At 31.1% G+C, this 18778-nt stretch overlaps 1 protein-coding gene and 1 long non-coding RNA gene across 6 annotated transcripts in view; one reads left to right on the forward strand and one right to left on the reverse strand.

Annotated features, from left to right (window-relative positions):
- Positions 1–293: 293 nt before the first annotated feature.
- The window catches only part of Glurb (metabotropic glutamate receptor B), a 323110-nt gene continuing 304625 nt past the window's right edge, over positions 294–18778 (forward strand). Inside the window, exon 1 of the mRNA XM_069124977.1 lies at positions 294–770. The gene's annotated coding sequence lies outside the window, so the exon portion shown is untranslated. The remainder of the gene's footprint in view (positions 771–18778) is intronic.
- The window catches only part of LOC138185788 (uncharacterized), a 273806-nt gene continuing 269092 nt past the window's right edge, over positions 14065–18778 (reverse strand). For 2 of the 5 annotated variants that reach the window (XR_011174710.1, XR_011174711.1), the window contains exon 3: positions 14073–14420. This is a non-coding gene — a long non-coding RNA (uncharacterized LOC138185788). Of the gene's footprint in view, positions 14421–18778 lie in introns of all 5 variants that reach the window. The other 3 variants (XR_011174712.1, XR_011174713.1, XR_011174709.1) reach the window with 3 other exon arrangements.

The following is an 18778-nucleotide window of genomic DNA, read 5'->3' on the forward strand; positions in this document are numbered from 1 at the left end:
GCTCATGTTTCAATCTTCATTTACTCGAAGATCGTGATCGTTCGTCTTCTAAATAAAATCGTCTCGATCAGGAAATTCCTTCTTCCATTGTATTTATCATTTTTTATCGTTCAGATGTTTCCATTTCTTACTGCACCGAAAAATAGGACGAAATGAAGAGAAAGAAAGAAACGAAAAAGTAGCTGCTGATTTTTGGACGAAAATCTGTGACACTGCCGATATTATATATGGTACAAGAGAATTGGTGACAAGCGGAGCTGTAAAGTGTAATTTTATTATTTTTTAATTTATAATTAAAGGAAACCGGACAATTCTCCTGGAAACTTTCCAGGTACTTTTGGCGTGAAATTTTGCTATATTGACCACAAACATCAATTGTGCTCGTATTTCTCTCGCGATATAGTTTGACAAAACAACGGTATCAAGTCTCGATAATCAAACTATTTTGAAACAGTGTCGTAACCAAAAATGGAAAAGAAAAATAATAAAGATGTCGAATAAAAAATATTGTCGAAAGTTCGTATAGGGAGGGGAATTATTATTTCAGTTAGAACGAACAAAAGTGACAGCTACATTACCGCGAGTGATCGAGCGAGCAATGCACTGTATCGCGAAATTTCCCCACTCAGGATCTTTCAGCGTGGTTTTCTTATCAGAGAATGTTGACAAATAGACACAAGAGACGTTTTGACTACGAGTGAAGGCCACGATGGAATTATTCCAATACGTTGAATGAAAATCGACGGAGGAAGACGGTGTTTAAACTAAAGGTGAGTGTAATAAGTATATCTGTAATTTGTGTATTTGTTCATTCTTATGAGGCGATAATTCTTTAAAGATATCCACCAGTCAATCTTGTATCGTTTTAATCGTGTGATACAACACACGCTTCTTGTGTGCATCTTTGTACAGTCTATTAAATAAAATCAAAATCAATCTATTTCATAAAATCTTGTTCTATTACAACGAAGCAACGGGAGCATAAATTCGAAACATAATCGAAAGAAAGAAAATATGTGATGAAACTGTGCAATTCTTCGAAAACTTAAATTTGAATTGCAGTCAAATAGACGGAATAGCGACTAGAAACATGAAATATTACTAGTTTTGTGGAAACTGAGTTGGTTTGTTGCGATTCAAGATGATAATTAATTCTTTTTATAATTTCTTCGTGACAATAGTAGACTTGAGGTAATTTTCTTTCTTTAAATTTGTCCCCATTTTTGCACTTCCCCACAGCTATTTGTTTCCTTCTTTTTCTTTTTAGAGTTCTGAGAAGGATTAATTAGTAGGAAAAAATAATTGGAGTTTTAAGCTCGCGCGCCTGTAAGAATGCAACTATAGTTATGCGTAGAAGAGAGAAAATCTGCTTACAGGCGCGTCGTGATAATTGAAGGCATCGATTTGTCGCTCCTTGTCGAATAGTGATTCTAGAATGCAAATGGAAGGAAATTCGATGGTTTCATTATTTACTCACCTTCTTCTCGGAAAGCGCACTCGAAACGCTTCCGTTCATTATGTAGAAAATGCATTCTTTATTGGTTTGAACGCTGTTCAAACACACTCGATCGTGTTTATTCCACTAATGTGGTTGACACCTTATAAAATATCCATTTTGCTTTAGTCACATTTATACATGAAAGAAAATAAAATGTTTGAAATTAGGAGAGAAACTGGGAATTTTACGGTGGCTACAAACAATATTTGTACATCGTTGCGTTCATTATTGCATTTATAGATCCAACTGTAATAACAAAATGTTTTATTGAAAAGTAAGAGTATACACAAAATCTTTTTGTAGCCATTGTGTTTTTAAATAATTTTGATAATGGTTTAGAGAGCCTTTTTTCCATTTTAGAAGACATAGGTTGAAGTATGTACAAGTTTAATTTAATTATTTGTGTATTAATGATTAAATGATTTTACTGTCAGATTTTCATCTAACTACTTCACTGGTTTATATTTCAATAGGATGGGAAGCTTCTTATATTAATGATATAAATTCACGTATATTTTTAGGTTCGAATATAATCTCGAAAATGTACGTACATGAATTAAAATACGAAAACATGATATCAATAAAGTTTAGAATAAAGAGGTTAAAGCAGTTAACGTTATTGTTATATATATTATGTTATATTATGTATATTATGTTATGTTATGTTATATATACGTTATGTTATATATATTGTTGTTATATAATTTAAATTGAAATTATAATTTTTCTATCGATTACAATTTTTAAATTAATTGATAGACAATTTATTATCAAAGATTTACTCAGAAATGAATTTGGCTTGTTATTAATCTAACATGTACAATGAAAATATAAAATCAGTTCTATTGAAATTTTGAAATATTATACATTTTTCATAATTCTCGAATTCCGAATTTTCAGATATGATACTGTTCCTTTGATTGAAATTACAACCTTCTCAATTTTGCTAATTATTAATAAACCTGTTTTCTATGTTAGCGTTAGCTGTGTAGCATTTGCGTTTTTCAAACTAATACGATAAACGAATCTAAAAGTTCACGAGCGAAAGTATGTTTGTTGAGGAGGGACGCGAAACGTGCGAGTTCCAGTTCATCGATTCGCGGAAATTGGGGATGTCCGAAATCGATAAAATCGTCGAACCACGCTTGAACTAGAGGTTACCATTAATTTTTACTTATTGATCGTTCGTCGAGTCCACTACGAACCGCAAAATTGTGATTGTTCGACGTTATAAAATGCAACGATAACTTAAGAATTTTTCAGCAAAATGTTATCAACAATTTTTGTGGTTACTTTTAAAGAACTATGAAATTGAATTATGAAATGGAATTGATTTTTAGAATTATTACATATTAATCTCATTTCGCGAAGTATGATTCATAAATTTACAGACTTTGTGGCTTTATCTACATAGATAACCTATACTTTTCTACTTTAGCTTTCCTACTATAAAGGTCTTGAATGCTCAATCAGAAAACTAGGATACCAGGAAAACATTCTTCAAACAATTTCCTCTTTAAATCTATGCAAATAGATTTTCCTTTCGCGGAACATGATTTTAAACACCAATAGTCACCACACCTCTTTGTGGTTATTACAATATTCATGTATTTTGTATGAATAGTTTTTTATGATTACGGAGAGACTTTATTTACTGGAATGGCATACTATCCAGTGTCTGATTAAATGAACTTCTGCTGATAGAATCTACTTATCTGGACGTGAACTGTTATTATTTGAGCAAAATTACAGGTAGTGGGAGAATCAGTGAACTGCTTTTTCCTTGGCACGTTCAGATAAACGAAGTTCTATTTATGATATTTATTTTATATTATACAGAATATGCATTATATTATCATATTGTATATTATATTAGAATTATATATATAATACATATCTAATTGTTCTACTGAAACGAAGAAACTTTCAACTCATTTCATTTGTTATAGCCCATATGCTTTCATGAACTCAAAACAAAATCATTTCAAAATTGTCGTAATTACGCGAGGAAACTTTGCAATCTCTCGAAAATTTAGATTCGAATTGTAGCTAAATATATCGAATAATCATCTGTGAGAAATCGATATTATTGATATTTACGAACAAATCTCTCATAATCAAAATTATTCGTCAAATTTTTGAGAATACGTTGAATCTTTAAAAAAATGTCAAAACCTGATAACAACCAATAAGAGTTACAGTTTCCGTAATGGATTTACAAGCTTCGTCAGGAAACAACGAAATCGTTCGAGTGAACAGTTCGAAACAATCGCCAGATTGTCACGGTAAATCCTGGCAAACTGTCGACTATAACGCGTGTACGTTTCGACAAAGGCTGACTGACGAGCCGGACCAGTTAGTAACAATGTTGTCTTTGAATTTCTACCATAAATCTGTGTTTACGGTCTCAAAGTAAATTTACGTTGCTGGATGATTCGGCAAATTGAACTGTTCTGTGACAAGTGATTCTCAGAGTTGCAGTTAAATGAATAGACATTGTTACCAAAATGCGCATCGAAAACAAGGATATGGGTTACAATGGGTTTATTCTCTGGGTCTCGAGATTAGGCACCTGCATTCTCAGATTTGTGGTAAGATTAGTATAAAATCCGATTAGAATCGAAACGAATAGAATTAGGATTTATTTATGTTTACCACCGCAATGATTGACGTATTAATACATAAAGTGAAGATTTTTTAATTAGAAGAATTTTATTAATATTATTGTGTTATGTTTATTATTGTATTCTGTGGATATAAATATACGTAGTTCTAGATATAATTTTACAGGTATAGTGCTTGAAAGATTTTTGGATTGACAATTATAATTCTTACCTTTTTCGTGTGACGATCTATTTTAGTTTCTACATTTCGTATCGTTTGTTTAATATTTAAAACCATTGAATGATTTATTGATCAATTAACTCTACAATTCTTAGGGATGCAGTATAGAAGATGATCGAATCGACAAATTGAAAATTTAAAAATTAGAGAATTTTCTATACTTTACATTTCCTTTTTTTGTTCATTTATTATCTTTCTGTTTCTTTCTTAATGGTAAGAATGGGGAGGGGAAAGGGAGAAGGAATAATAATTGTTGAAAGTAAAAGTATCAATGATCAATTTAATTTTAAAAGAATTAAAAAAATGATTGCGAAAACATCTTCCTTCGAATATTGAGAACTCGTAATAGAATACATATGTAGTAAAATAATGACACATGATTTTGTAATGAAAATGCAAATATAAGAACAAACTATCGCACGGTATTGTTGGTTTCATAATGCATAAAGTTTATAATGCATAATGCAAAAAGACACTTACCATTTTCATGAGTAGCCGCGTATAAATAGCTGAGGTGTTTATATATTATATGCAACGTGGATATACAGGTAATGCGTTTCAAGAAACGACGAGCTTAGGTGATACTATCGTGAATTCAGTCGAGTAACATACTTTCAAAATGATATTTAGAATTGACGAGTTTCCGCGTAACTGCTTCATAACTTGGGCACATGGAAAATTTTCAGGTTATTCAGGGTGTGAAAATGAAATTATTTAATTTGGACCTGGATCGAATCGGAAATGCAGGACTACATAATGAAATTTCAAATTTCAGATTTCATGGTAAATCAGTGGTTGTGATTTTGGGTAAAAGAATTATGTCGCAATGGACACTTTATGTGATTTTTATTATGCAAATTTAGTTAAAAGTAATACTGTACATAAATTGGTTTAAAAGCAGTGATTTAAAGCAATCAATTGCTTCGGTTCCATTTCCAGAATAGTGTTTGCAAAAATATTAATTTGCATAAATGCCCGCAGTCTATTCATTAGTATTATATCAGTAAAATTCGGAACCAATCTGAAAATTTATATAGAAATTACAAAATATTTATTGCAAACATATTTTTGGTGAAACATTAGCATATTAGTATAACATAATTAATAAAATTATGGCCTGATGTGGTTACAAAGATAATAAAATTTCAAAATGCTTTGCGCAGGACGTAATATATTTATGGAAGGTTTCCACGAATGTTCCAATACTTTCTACTGTGGGTAAAGTTGAATTACGTTCGTGTTGTTTTCAGATTACAGTTTTAGTCAAAACATTGCGCATTGATTTCTGTAGCAGGCATTCCTATAGAATCCATTACGAGTGATTTAACGAAGTTCGATTTAGATGTCTGCGATAACTCGATAGGCAAGGGAGTAGATTCAAATAATTTTCCTCCCTATATCCATGCGAAGACGTAGGCAAAATCCATTTGCATTTAATAGCGATGATAGAGTACTTACCATTCATCATGGCGAATTTCATCGGAATATTACATTACGAAACAAATATCCTCTTAAATTACTAAGAAGGTATGCGGTACTGTTCCATTAACTGGAACTGGAAAATTCTACTTAACAAGGGATTTATTGAAATTCTGCTGAGTTCTTATTATCCGAGAATCGAACGTTTCTTATGTAAGCAGTTTGCAATCTACTTACGAATCCTTTTTTATTAATCAGCCTATTCATCAAATTTTGTATAACTATAAATTTTTGTTTTCCAATTTTCCATATACAGTAGCTTGAAAAAGTATTCGAAAATTCATAGCAACTCTATGAATATATTACGTGTATTGCATAAAACATGTTATTATGATTATATCGACGAAATGTAAAACGAATCTGGAAATGTGTAAGGAATTAACAAGATATTTATTACATATTTCAAATTTCACAAGGATATAATATACACATAATATATAATATACACAAGGAATTCATAAAAAATTTCTATGATATGTATCCAAATACTTTCATGAGCCACTGAGCCCATAAGACTATCTTCGAATATACTGTCTTCATATATTCATGCATCGATGTGTTCCGATAATCGATCGTCTCATTAATCGTTGTTTTTATAATATACATCACATTGTATTTTAAAATGAGCGATTTTTTAAATACGTCATTCTGACAAAACGACGGTAGACATTTAAATCGATCGTTCCATTAATCAGTGTTCTGACAATGTCAATGTAGATCCTATTGTATCAGAAAATTAACGATTTTTTGGATACATCACTTTGACGAAACAACGACACACATTTTTTTACCAATACACGAATAATACCGATCATCCCGCTGGCCTAGCTGCCTGCCAAAGAGTTATAACGGCAGTCAATTTCGGGGACTGACAAGGTTATCAGTGGAAGCGTACCCGCGCGATTTTCCGCGACCTGTCTGCGGATAACCAGTGCTCGCCGCTATAAAACAAAATGATAAATCACTTTCGTCGGTGGTTACGTTCGTCAAAGACTTGCCATGAAGGAAGGGAGTCAAGGAATCTCCCTATGTTTCCTGACAACTGGAAAATTAATTAATCGCGAGAAAATCAACCAAGAGGTCTGGTGATTCCGGTGCGCAATTAGTGGTCTTAATAGACAGAGCAAGTAGAAAGAGAAAAGGAAAGGATCTGGACAATGGTAAATAGCTAAACATATTGTCGAAGGTAGCTTACTATGAAAAGAAAAAAGGAAAAAGAAGAAAAACTGGCTGAAAGAGAACAGTATGTGGTTAGAAAAAGAAGAGATTGTGTGACGAGGGATAACGATGTGTAACGATGTATAAAGAAGGGCATAAAGAGACTAGAAAAGATGGGAAAGAAAGTGTGTGGGACACGTGATGAGCAAACAAGGGGAAAGAGGATGAAAAACAAGTAATTCTCGGAAATAAAGTGTCAGAAATAAAGTTGAAGTGCTATTAAGAGTTCTATTATAGTACTGGGAGTGTTTAGAGAATTAAAAAAAAAATTGTTTTTTTCCGGAATGGACACGTGTGATTTCAAAAATATTTGTTGCGGACATTGCTACAATTTGTGTAACGTATAGTATGCAATTTCCTTTCACTTTATAGTTTTGATTTTCAGATGTGTTCTCTTGTATTAAAATTCAATTCTGTAGAAACTTTATCACTGTCGCTATAGTTCTAAATTATTAATTTAAATACTCTGTAAGTTTTAAATATTATATACTGATTAATAAAATTTAGATATTGAATGGTATATTGTGTAATAAGTTGTAAAATTACGTTTCCTATCATGCATGTACGTAAATTATATTTCATTTGAAAATTATTCCACGAATCCATTAGTCTTGCCACTTTTAATTTTTCTTAACAGTTTTATTTTCCATAATTTGAAAACGTAGGTGTGTATAAAATGTACTTGCATCAAATTCCGGTAGGACGGTTTCAATCGGCCAAAGAAATTTTATCGACGATAAATTCTGTTACTGGCAATGAGATTGCGCGTGTGTATATAAGTTCAATCTCACTTTTTATTAAAAAAAAAAAGAGAGATACGATAGAAATCGGGTCGACCGTGCACATTTTCAAGAGGCTACGAACGAAACGAGTGACATACGATTTGTGAAAGCGAATCATCAACGAGTAGATCGATCAAACAGCGGAGATGAAAGAGAGCAACGACGAAATTAAAAATTTATCGTTTATTAACGACATGCGATCACGTCGGAACACCAATACTGGGATCTATATTAACCCTTTTTTTAATCGATAAACTTTTTACAAGTTTGTATGCCATAAATGTTTACAGCAACGCTGCTTACTATTATCATTTACTTTTAAACTATCTATTAGAATGGAGTAGTAATTACAATTCAAAAATTTGGAACTATTCCGTGTTTTATCCAACCTAAAAATTTAAAGAAATATTAACTTAATAAATGTTAATAAAACTTTGTTATTTAATAACTAAAGAAATCTATAATCAAAGTTGATGGAAGTAAAGATTAATAAAATTAAAAAAAACTGTCACCTTAAAATTCTCCCATTTTAGAGAAATTTTTAGTTAAAAATTTAACGAAATAAAGATAATTATTCTTAATACCTGTAGCATTAATCTTAAATAAATAATTAGTAAGAAATTCGAAAAGTTCGTAACTTAATTGCAGAACTACGTTTTTCATTTCATCGTGTTCCCAATATTCGTATCATTTCGATAGATTTAATTTCTGATACATTCTCATATTTGCAAACAACGTTTTCTGATTCTGTTTCGTCGTTTAGTTAATTTAAAGTATAAAATGACTAAAAAGCTAAAAGTGTATTCAAGTTTCAGGATATCTCTCGTAATTTGAACTTTTATCAAGGATGTAACTTCTCTGAGGGAAGAACTGTACCGAAGAATAAAAGGTAGTCGATAAATTGGTTCGAATGAGTACAAAGAACAGTATAAAAGAGCGGCCTCGTCGGGTCGAGGATTTTCAAAATACGCTTTCAGTAGGTTACTTCATTGAACCATGTCTTTTTACATGGTTTCTACGTTTTAAACTGACAAATCATCTAAACTCTTTCAAGAGCGAGTTTATTGAGCCCGGAAATGGATAATTACTCTTTTCATTGTACAGGTGTATTTACTTAGACTATACTTATAAACAAATTGCAGTTGCTCGTGTATTTATGCTAAATTTCAGTATACTCGAATGTGTATAATATATGTGATGAAATATACAAAATGTTGTAAGTACCATTTGTAATTTTTAGAAGGTGATATAAACTTTTACTGAAGTTCATAAGAAATATGATTTTATAAATTCTATACCTTACTATAAAATATAAATAATATTAGTAAATATAATAAAATTCAATTTCTATATAAAATTCTATTATTGTATTAACATCCGAAGTCTTTCTCTCAACCTAGAAGTCCTTTTTTAATCTGATTTCTAGTTTAGGAAGTAATGAATCTAAAAATGAAGAATTTCCCAAGTAACAAAATAATTGTATAAGGTTTGATAGTTACAAGCACCATTGGAATATGAATATCTATGTAGAAATATTAAATGATGTAGATAATACCAAACAATATTTTGAAATAACAAAAGAAAAATAATGTACACGTGCGTTATCACTTAATCTTTATATCTTCTAGAATCATGTTTGAATGAACTACCTATATGTACTAGTCTTGCTTAAGAGATTAAATTGTTCTAATTTTCACATAACAAACACTGTTGCTCGAGGAACGACGATCAACTTGATTCTCCTCCTAGGAAATTACCATTATTCTCTATTTTTAGTTGAACCGATTTTTTAATCCTTCTATTCTTCACTTCTGACTCGTTTCTTATTTTATTTATAAGTTACATGTATGTATCATTGTTCTATCGTACTATATGAATTGCTATATTTTATTTCTTAAGAAAATTTAGTTGTCATATGAGGACAATTCCTTTTCAGTCGACATTTTCGATTTATGGCTGTATAATAAAATGTTCCATAAGCAGAACGTTGTGCGAATTTTGTTTCTTATTTATGAGTTAATTGGAACTATCGGAAGAAAACAGGACGAATAATGAAATGTATACAACGTGGATGAAAATGCCAAGAACGTTCGTAATAAAACCAAACGCCGTTGAACGTGAAAAGAATCCTAAAGCTAATTATTGAAAATATCTCTAGAAGTCAGCTACGTAGTCCGAAAACGTTCGACGACGAAAAAGAGAATATTCGATAGCTAACAATGTGAATTACGTTATAACAAGCATCGTCAGTGTAGAACGCAACTAAACGGAACTTCTGTTCTTAAATATGGTAATCAGAGTACGGTTTAATTGAGGCAAGCGTATAGTTTATACAACGGTACTCGTGTAACGCAACTGACTCTGTATATGCTTTGAATAATAATACATGTATTTCGGTGGTGAATTTTGTCTCGTACCTGTAATTTTCAGAACAGAATTGTGAAGTGTTTGTTAATACCTCTCGCGTTGATTTCTATTTGTGCGACTTGTTAGTGAAAATTAAATATGGAATAGGTATGATGGAATATTACAGTTGCGCTTGAAATATATTTCATTACGAATACAATTTGTCTTCGTTAAGGTGAAACCATAATTTTTTTCATATAACATCGAATATGTTTCGACAGTATAAATCAAGGAATTTAAGTCAATGATAACAAAAATTTGAAAAAAGAACAAAATTATTCTACGTAGAAATATTTCAAAATATTCCTATTAGCTAATCCAAGATGAAAATAATGGTAAAAATTAATAGAAATTATCAATATTTGTTGTTTAGTAGTAAGTAGAAGTTTTGGCTGGTTGAAGGAAATAAAGTTTGGTTTCCCCTAGTTGATCGATTTACGTCGATACAACACATGTGGTTTGGACACTTGAAGTTTATAAATTGTCTTTCGTCCTGTACAATAGTCTCAATAAATTTCATAAACATTTTATTTTTATTTGGATCTATATGAGGTATTGCACGGAATCTAATGTGATATGGCAGTGAGGCTTCGTTAATTGAATTTCTGTCGGTCGCCGTAATCGAGTAACATCCCCAAGTAATTTCTTCCCTCGAGGAGAAACCTACATTTGTCACGGCTCTGGACTACAATAATCGTCTTCATGGTTCCTGAATCTAATTATATCGCTAATGAATGAAAAGCTGCTTTTGTGGTCGAGTAAATTGAGGTACGGGGAGACATAAGATCGTGCTTCCGTCGTTTACTGATGGCCTGACCCCGGCCCAACGACTCGGCAATTATTAAAACTGCCGAGATTTTACACTTTTGTACGGGAATTATTTTAAGCAAACTTCTTTGTTGAATTATGCTCAGAAATTGTCAAAAGAATATTATTGCGAAATTTGCTTTGTAGGATACATATTCGTGTAAGTCATGAATTATCATTTCTGAAATTTGGAAGAAAAGTAATTAGTGTCAGAGTAGTACGAATATTTTATTATTTGTTTCTCGTGGAAGATATAAACATTATACAGTCATTCACGAAAATCGGCATACACTTATCGAATTTTGTATATCTGACTTACCATAGAAGCTAAACATGTATTTTGTCACAAAATTAGTTATACTCGCGCATTAATGCAATAATTATTAATGTATTTCCAAAAGCAATTGAAAAAATTAAAGCATCCAAAGCTTACAAAGATCTTGGGATAAAATTATATTAGAAGTTACAAAACATTTAACTTCTTCAAGATATATGTAATATAAAGCCTATTATTTTTATGACTTCATGTAGATATATCAGATGTATGTATTTTTTATATCATTATGTTTTATATTTTTCAATTTCTTTTTTCTTAATAAAGTGAAGGTGAATAAGTTATGGTACATATTAGTATGTACCGTAATGTATCAAAAAGATTCATAGAGCCAACACTTTTACTATATCTTATATTCAATTGGGCATATGTAGACTTTTATAACTGTATGTAAATAATGCTCCCTTAATTTAATTATTTCTATACCAGAAAAAATTAATATATACTTAATTACAAAAGTGCTATTAAATTAAATGATTATAAAAACTTCCAAAAATGAAGAAAGAATTAAACAGCTTTTAAAAAAAGCTATGTTTTAGTCTTTTAGCAAAATATAAAGGCTCGAAGGTCTTCGGATTTGGGATTGAACCGTAACGAAACGAGCAGTTTCAAGAAATTCATTCGGGGGATCGCTGCCTTTCAATCTGCTTAGCCCGAAAGTTCATCAAATCACGATCTTCCTCAAACCACCATCAAAATGCCGGTTTAATCGTTCCTTTGCACTGTAGCTCCCTTAAGCTCGACTTGCAACGTTCGCGCGCTTTCAATCCGATGAATCGCCTGATAACCACATTTCTTTGATTGAATTCGTAACTCACGCGATTTTTCAACCTTTTCAACGACTTCTGCTCTTCTCCTTCGTCTCTTCTTCTCATTTTTCCACATAAATAATAACCACATAATAACAAACTGTAACTGAGAAATGAGAGAAGGTATACTTCGCGTAACGAGGAACACAGTATGAAAGACATTTCATATACATATTTTCATGAAAGAAAAAACGGAGTCTTACTGATCTACTTAAATCTCTGTGATAGTTGTGAACTCTGTGATAGAGTTCCCTGAGAAAAATTTTAATTCATTGCTTTCTGATATCGTATCACGCTTGCTGCATAGAATGGTGCGAATAATAAAAACGGGAAGAGTATTCGTACATATATGCATTTCAAATTCGAAAAAGCTCAAAATTTGTATTCTAATAAATGAATGAATCATTAAATATGGTTTATAACAGAATATAAATTTATATTTATTTAAATCTATATCAGGATATAAATTACATATGATGTTCCCACTATTTTTATCCACTGCAATGTCGAAATAGATGGAGGAAGATAATCACACTGAGAATGTCGATGACGCATATATGTGTATGTAAAACAGAAGAAAAACTGTCAGGAGTTCACAGGAGAAAGTGTATACAGTGGAATCATCACCTAATTTTTCATACTTGTTTTTAATAAATATAACAATAATATAAAATATAACGAAGAACTTGAAGCTGAAATCTACAAATTGTATCTGACTATTCAATAATTTTTGTTATGAGAAATTAATCGTGCTTTCCAATTTTCATTTTCCGATCTCGCTCTAATTCAGAAACCATGCATATTACAATAACACTATGGGGAACAGCAGCAGTGAGCCATATAAGTAAAATAGAGACAATACAAGCTAAAATTCTTAGAACAATAGTAAACGCCCCATGGTACGTTAGAAACGAGGACATTCGGAAAGGCCTGGGAATACCAACGCTCAAAGAGGAGATTAACAGATGTGCAAGAAGGTACAGAGAAAGAATAGCAACGCATCCGAACCGGCTGGCAGCGGAAACGATCAACACATCAAGCATAGAAAGAAGACTAAAAAGGAAACACCCAACAGATCTCATAAAGGATGTAACCTAACAAACACGAAGATGGTACCCCGCTGGGGGTAGCCACACACATGATAATCAAACAGCCAAAAAATTTTGCCAAATGTTCAAATTGGACAAATTGTGAATGTAAACAACTAAATAAAAAAAAATATTACAATAAGACTTCTTTTACATTTTCCTCAAAGCTAAAAAATGTTTTAATAATAATTTAATAATATATATTTAATAATTTATAACAATTAAATGAAAACCATAAACATTATTATAATTTTGATTTGCTATACATTTCACGTGTCCGTTCCATCGGTCCTAAGATCCATCACCTTTTTAGCTCAAGCCAATCAATTCGTCGCTATTCGATTTTGCTGACAAATTAAATTTCGAAATTCCAGACAAAAAGCTGACGCTGTAAACGACACGTCATTCGCTTTCAGGGCGCAAAGTTGCACGCCAAAGTTCTTAATTAGAACCTGTCTCTGACGACAGTAGCCAACAACGTAATCGTGACGCACTACTTTTTCCCTTGTCACATTTCCTTTCTTCCTTTCCCAATCAATCATGAAATATAAAAAGTAGAAACGTGTTTATTGATCTATAGATATTTATGTAAATTCATATTCTTAGAAGAACAGGATTTATACAGAGATTTGTATCAGTTCCTAAATAATATAAAGAATAATCGTCTTGATTAAGTAAGAAACTCAATGTGCAAATTTATATTTTTGTAAACAATACTAAAGAAATAGATTTATTTCTAATTAAAATAAAATTATAAAATCCTAAATATTCTAAATATTGCGTTAAATAAATATCGTATTTAGAATATTATAATTATGTTGAAAATTAAATGAATTATATTTAAAGATTAAGAATATTAGAATTGAAAGTTCCAAATATTATACAGAATACTATACTTTGAATATTTTATACATTTTTCGTATCGTATGCATTCTCATCTATTATTCTACATCTTTAAATTTTCCATAAATGTATAAAATTTCGCAGTCTAATGATCAAAGATTCGCTTTACTGACGTAAACGGACGGTTCTTTAATCCTCAGATGGTGAAACTATCCGGAAGAAATTCCACAGCATCGATTTTTACGCGGTAAAGAATAGCCTGTTGCTAGTGGAATTTGTCTGCGGAACTTCTGCCTTGCTTCTCCGTCTAACCTAAAAGAAAGATAAGAATTACTCAATCGTGGATGCATCACAAGATACATTTATACATATAATATCGCTTAATATTCGACAAATACTTAGGGTAATGTTGTTCAAATTTGGCGGAATTAATTATATTTGAATAATGAACATATTTGTTTAGGTGTAACTGATATTGATCTTTCATTAATTTGTCAAAATATTTTAAGAATGGAAATAGAGAGACTGACTTGATGATGTTTTATATATTTCGTAATTAATAGGTTTTTTTTAATACTTTATCGAATAAACAGCTATTTGTTTTTAATATTATAATAGTTCGGCAACTAAAGGCTTTGTTTTTCACATATTAAGCGATTGAGATATCGAATGTTCAAAGAAAGTTGATAGGAATGATTAACTTCTTCTTTATGGCACGATAATTGGTATGTACACGATCAACTTTGAAACTATTGTTTGAATTGACGTTTTATTTAGCTGACGAAAGATAGAAATATTGGATCAAAAATGGTGAATCCCTGTGAAAAGTAATCGATTTCAACGAGTGTCTATTATTCTACATCGTGTGTTCAGTTGTACGGCGAGATGGTTGAAATGTTTCGGTGGAAAAGTCGGGAAACAACTAGTCATGTTTCGAAATTGACTGGTCCCGAGATTGAAACCACAGACAGTGCACGTGCGCTACAATTTCTTCTTTTTCATTATACTTTCTACAAACAAGATATTTTAATGAATCTTTCTGCGTAGAATATTCGGAAATGTCAGATTAATTACCCGTTTCATCGATTAATTTTTCTTGTATAAAATTATTAAAAATGAAATTGGAACACAATAAATTATTATTGAAATCTATAAGTTAATTCTATTTTGAATCGAAGTGTATTTTCCTAAAATGTACAATATTCATATTTAGTTAAAAAGTATTTTACGAATTTCTCAACTTCTAGAGTGCGTATATAGTAATATGTTTTAATGTTTAAAAGCATTTGCTTCGTCTGTGTTCAATTATTTCTACCATTCTCTTGAACTAATCAAGATATGTCTACTATTTTACCAGGAGTATGATTATAAAATAACTTTCGTATCCATCTTGCAATTTTGACAGTATTGTTCACATTTCATGTTATTCTTCTCTTTGCACTGTTGGAATAACGAATCGATGATGAATAATAACACGAAAATGTAGTTAATGCAGTCAATTTATATTTCAAAAAAGAAAGGTGAATGAATTTTATTAATTTAAAAAACAGTATAATCAAGATTCTGTCACTTCTATGTACCACTTTTCTTTTGAACTTCTAAATTGTTGTCACTATTTTACGTGATCTTCATATCCCTTTTTCTCACAAAAATTTTTAGGTTTCCATATATAACAACGAAGAGGCAAAATTATATCTTTCAAAAGAAATACATATCAGAATCCCAATATAACTGGCGTAATATCGTCATGAATACACGGTGACCCACATAAAAGGTTACAAACTACTTTGTCCTGGAAACTGCTAAAGATAACGGCGAAATCCCTTCTTTCGAAATTTTAGGGTTAGCTTTATGTAACTTACATAAAATTGCGACCATTCAGTCGGCTCACATTTTCATATAAAATAGACGTATAAAACGCGTTAAGAAACCCGACGAATTCTCGAAAACGTTTGTCAAAGATACTCGTAGTCGGTTTTCTACATTTTACCCCAATTTGAAGGAAATTATATTTACACGCGTTCACCTACAATGATTCCTGAAAGTATTCGTACATTGACGGATCCCTTTAAAAATTAAATTCAAAAAAAAATCCTAAATAAAATTTCAGAACGTTTTGTATCGATGAGTCACTGCATAAATATTGTATGTCTACTTTTAGCGTTTTTGAGATAAGAAATTCCAAAAATTCAGTGGCATTATATAAATAAATAAATAATGTTTGTACCGTATTTATCTTCATCAGAGCTATTATAAAACTTTTTGCAAATTGTACATTGATCCTTTTTAAGAATATAAAATGATAAACATAAATGATCATGCTTCTTAAAAATACGTCTATATGCATTAAATACAATAAATAAAAATATTATTTTTGACAAATTCATATTCACTTCATTGAAGTAAATATAAATGTAATTTTTATACAGCATAAAGAAACAGTCAAGAACTACGTGTTGCATGTAACAACTCAAATTTTACAAAAGATGGATATACAATATTTGTGCAATAAGTCATCGATATAGTACGCGCAATATACGAATAAAAGATAGAAGTTTAGTATGGCAAGTGTACGAATAGTTTTGTGAACCACCGTAAATAGTTTATGCATGACTCCTTGTACTGTACAGAAATAACTGAAACGACAGTGCAGGCACGTGAAAACGCTCGCGCTCTCGTTGCTGTAAAATGACTACTAATTTCTCAGCCGAGGGATCATCAATTCATGAAGCAGAGCAGACGTAATTTCACCCGTTCATTAATTCTACAAGCCGCGTTCATATTGTTCGATTCACGCCACGTAATAACTAGGGGCTCTCGAAAACAATCGAAAACGAGCGTCGAGTTGATAATGTTCCGACGAGTAAATTCGCATGAAACCACTACGATCGCCATAGGAATGGAAATGCCGTAAATAACAACGCATCTTGATTGTTTCGCCAAGACAAACCTTCATTTATATCCAGCCAGTTAATTTCATGGCTGCCGCAATGAAACGTCAAATGAACAACAGACGGGTTCTCAGTACAAATTTTCTGCCACCAATGGGAACTTCAACGTAACACCAAGAAACAATAATTAAGGTCGCAAATTAAGTTTGAAGTAATACATGCTTGTACGGTCGTACACGAAAGTATTTGAACTCTTACCGCAGAAAACTTTGTAGTATATTTATTACAGACATGAATTTAGTAAAAAGTTAGTATACGCCATCAATAGTCATTCTAAGCATACAATAAGTGTTAAACATGGTCCTATTGAGTATTGAAGTTTGTCAATATAGTGGATAATTGACTGTTTAAAGCTTAAATAACTTTGTAATCTCTGCAACTCATATTCTTGTACTAAATATATTGTAATTTCTACATTATAATCTCACATTTATTTCAAGCTATATATAACAATACAATTCTGACACTCGTATCTCATTACAGTGCTAACGAAATTTCAAAATGATTCATATAACACACAACATATCCATAAAAGGTGTCTCCAAGTGCTTAAATACTTTTACGAGCATATGTATTATATTGGCAGATAGTTATCGGTCTTTCTGCATTTGAAACCCACATTATCCATGTGCTAGCGGCTAGCATATCGTTAAATGGTGTAGATTCTGTAAATAGGAGCATTTATAGAAAATGTTGGTAGGGGAATTGCGAATGTGCATTTATCTCGAATGCTGACATTTCTGTGTTACGTCGATTTAGGTTTGTTTGCTCGTGTATTTTAGATGAACTAGTTCATATCGCTTAGGAACTGTTAAATATTATGTCGACTTTCCCTCGGTTATAACTTTTATTTTAATTCTCTCATTTTTCGAAGAGATCATGCAAATCACTCATAAAGTGATTTTTCAGTAGTTTTTGACGATAGTATTTCGTAATGATATATATTATGACAATGATAATAATTCATATTAATTCAGCAGTATTAAATTCTCCATAACAATTATTGTTACAACTTACAATTTTTATAATTCTTACGAATTTATCTTTTTCTAGTCTTCGTCTTCTAATTTCTAGTTTAATTTCATTATATTCGTAACAAAGTCATATTATGATATTTTACAGGAAGATCCTCTAATAGTGTCGTAATAATATTTCAAGATAATCCGCCGAAATAATGTCTTAAGATAATAATAAACGATGGTATTTCCTAGGAATATTCTATTACAATAATTTATAATAATTTATACAATCGTATCCTAGAATAATGTTCCACAATATTATTCAACGTGAGTAATTCGTGTCACGTCTTTCATGTTAAATGATTCCACGAATTTCCAAATGCACTTGGGAGAACTTAATGGCGTGAGAGCCACTTTGTCAATTTACAATAGTGTAACGATGAATAATTCAATATTTTTCGTTCTCAATATTTTTCGCATCGTTTCATTTATAAGTGTGTTGTTTTATCGTAAATTGATCTTTATTTTTAGTATATGCTGCATGAACTCTGTCAAATTTAGAAATGATTTACAAAGCTAGAAGAATGTGAAAAAAATTGTAAAGGAAAAGAAAGAGAATAACAGATTTATAAAGAAGAAGGATTGATGAAAGTACGCATGGAATAATTGTCTATTTTATTAAAATCAATAGCATTTTTAGATTTCTAGAAATTTCAAATTTGAACTCCTTCTTTTATGATTTTTAATTTTTCATCTGAAT

The sequence above is a fragment of the Bombus flavifrons genome, chromosome 12, assembly GCF_040668555.2.
Source record: "Bombus flavifrons isolate JBK064 chromosome 12, iyBomFlav1_principal, whole genome shotgun sequence".
NCBI lineage: Eukaryota > Metazoa > Arthropoda > Insecta > Hymenoptera > Apidae > Bombus > Bombus flavifrons.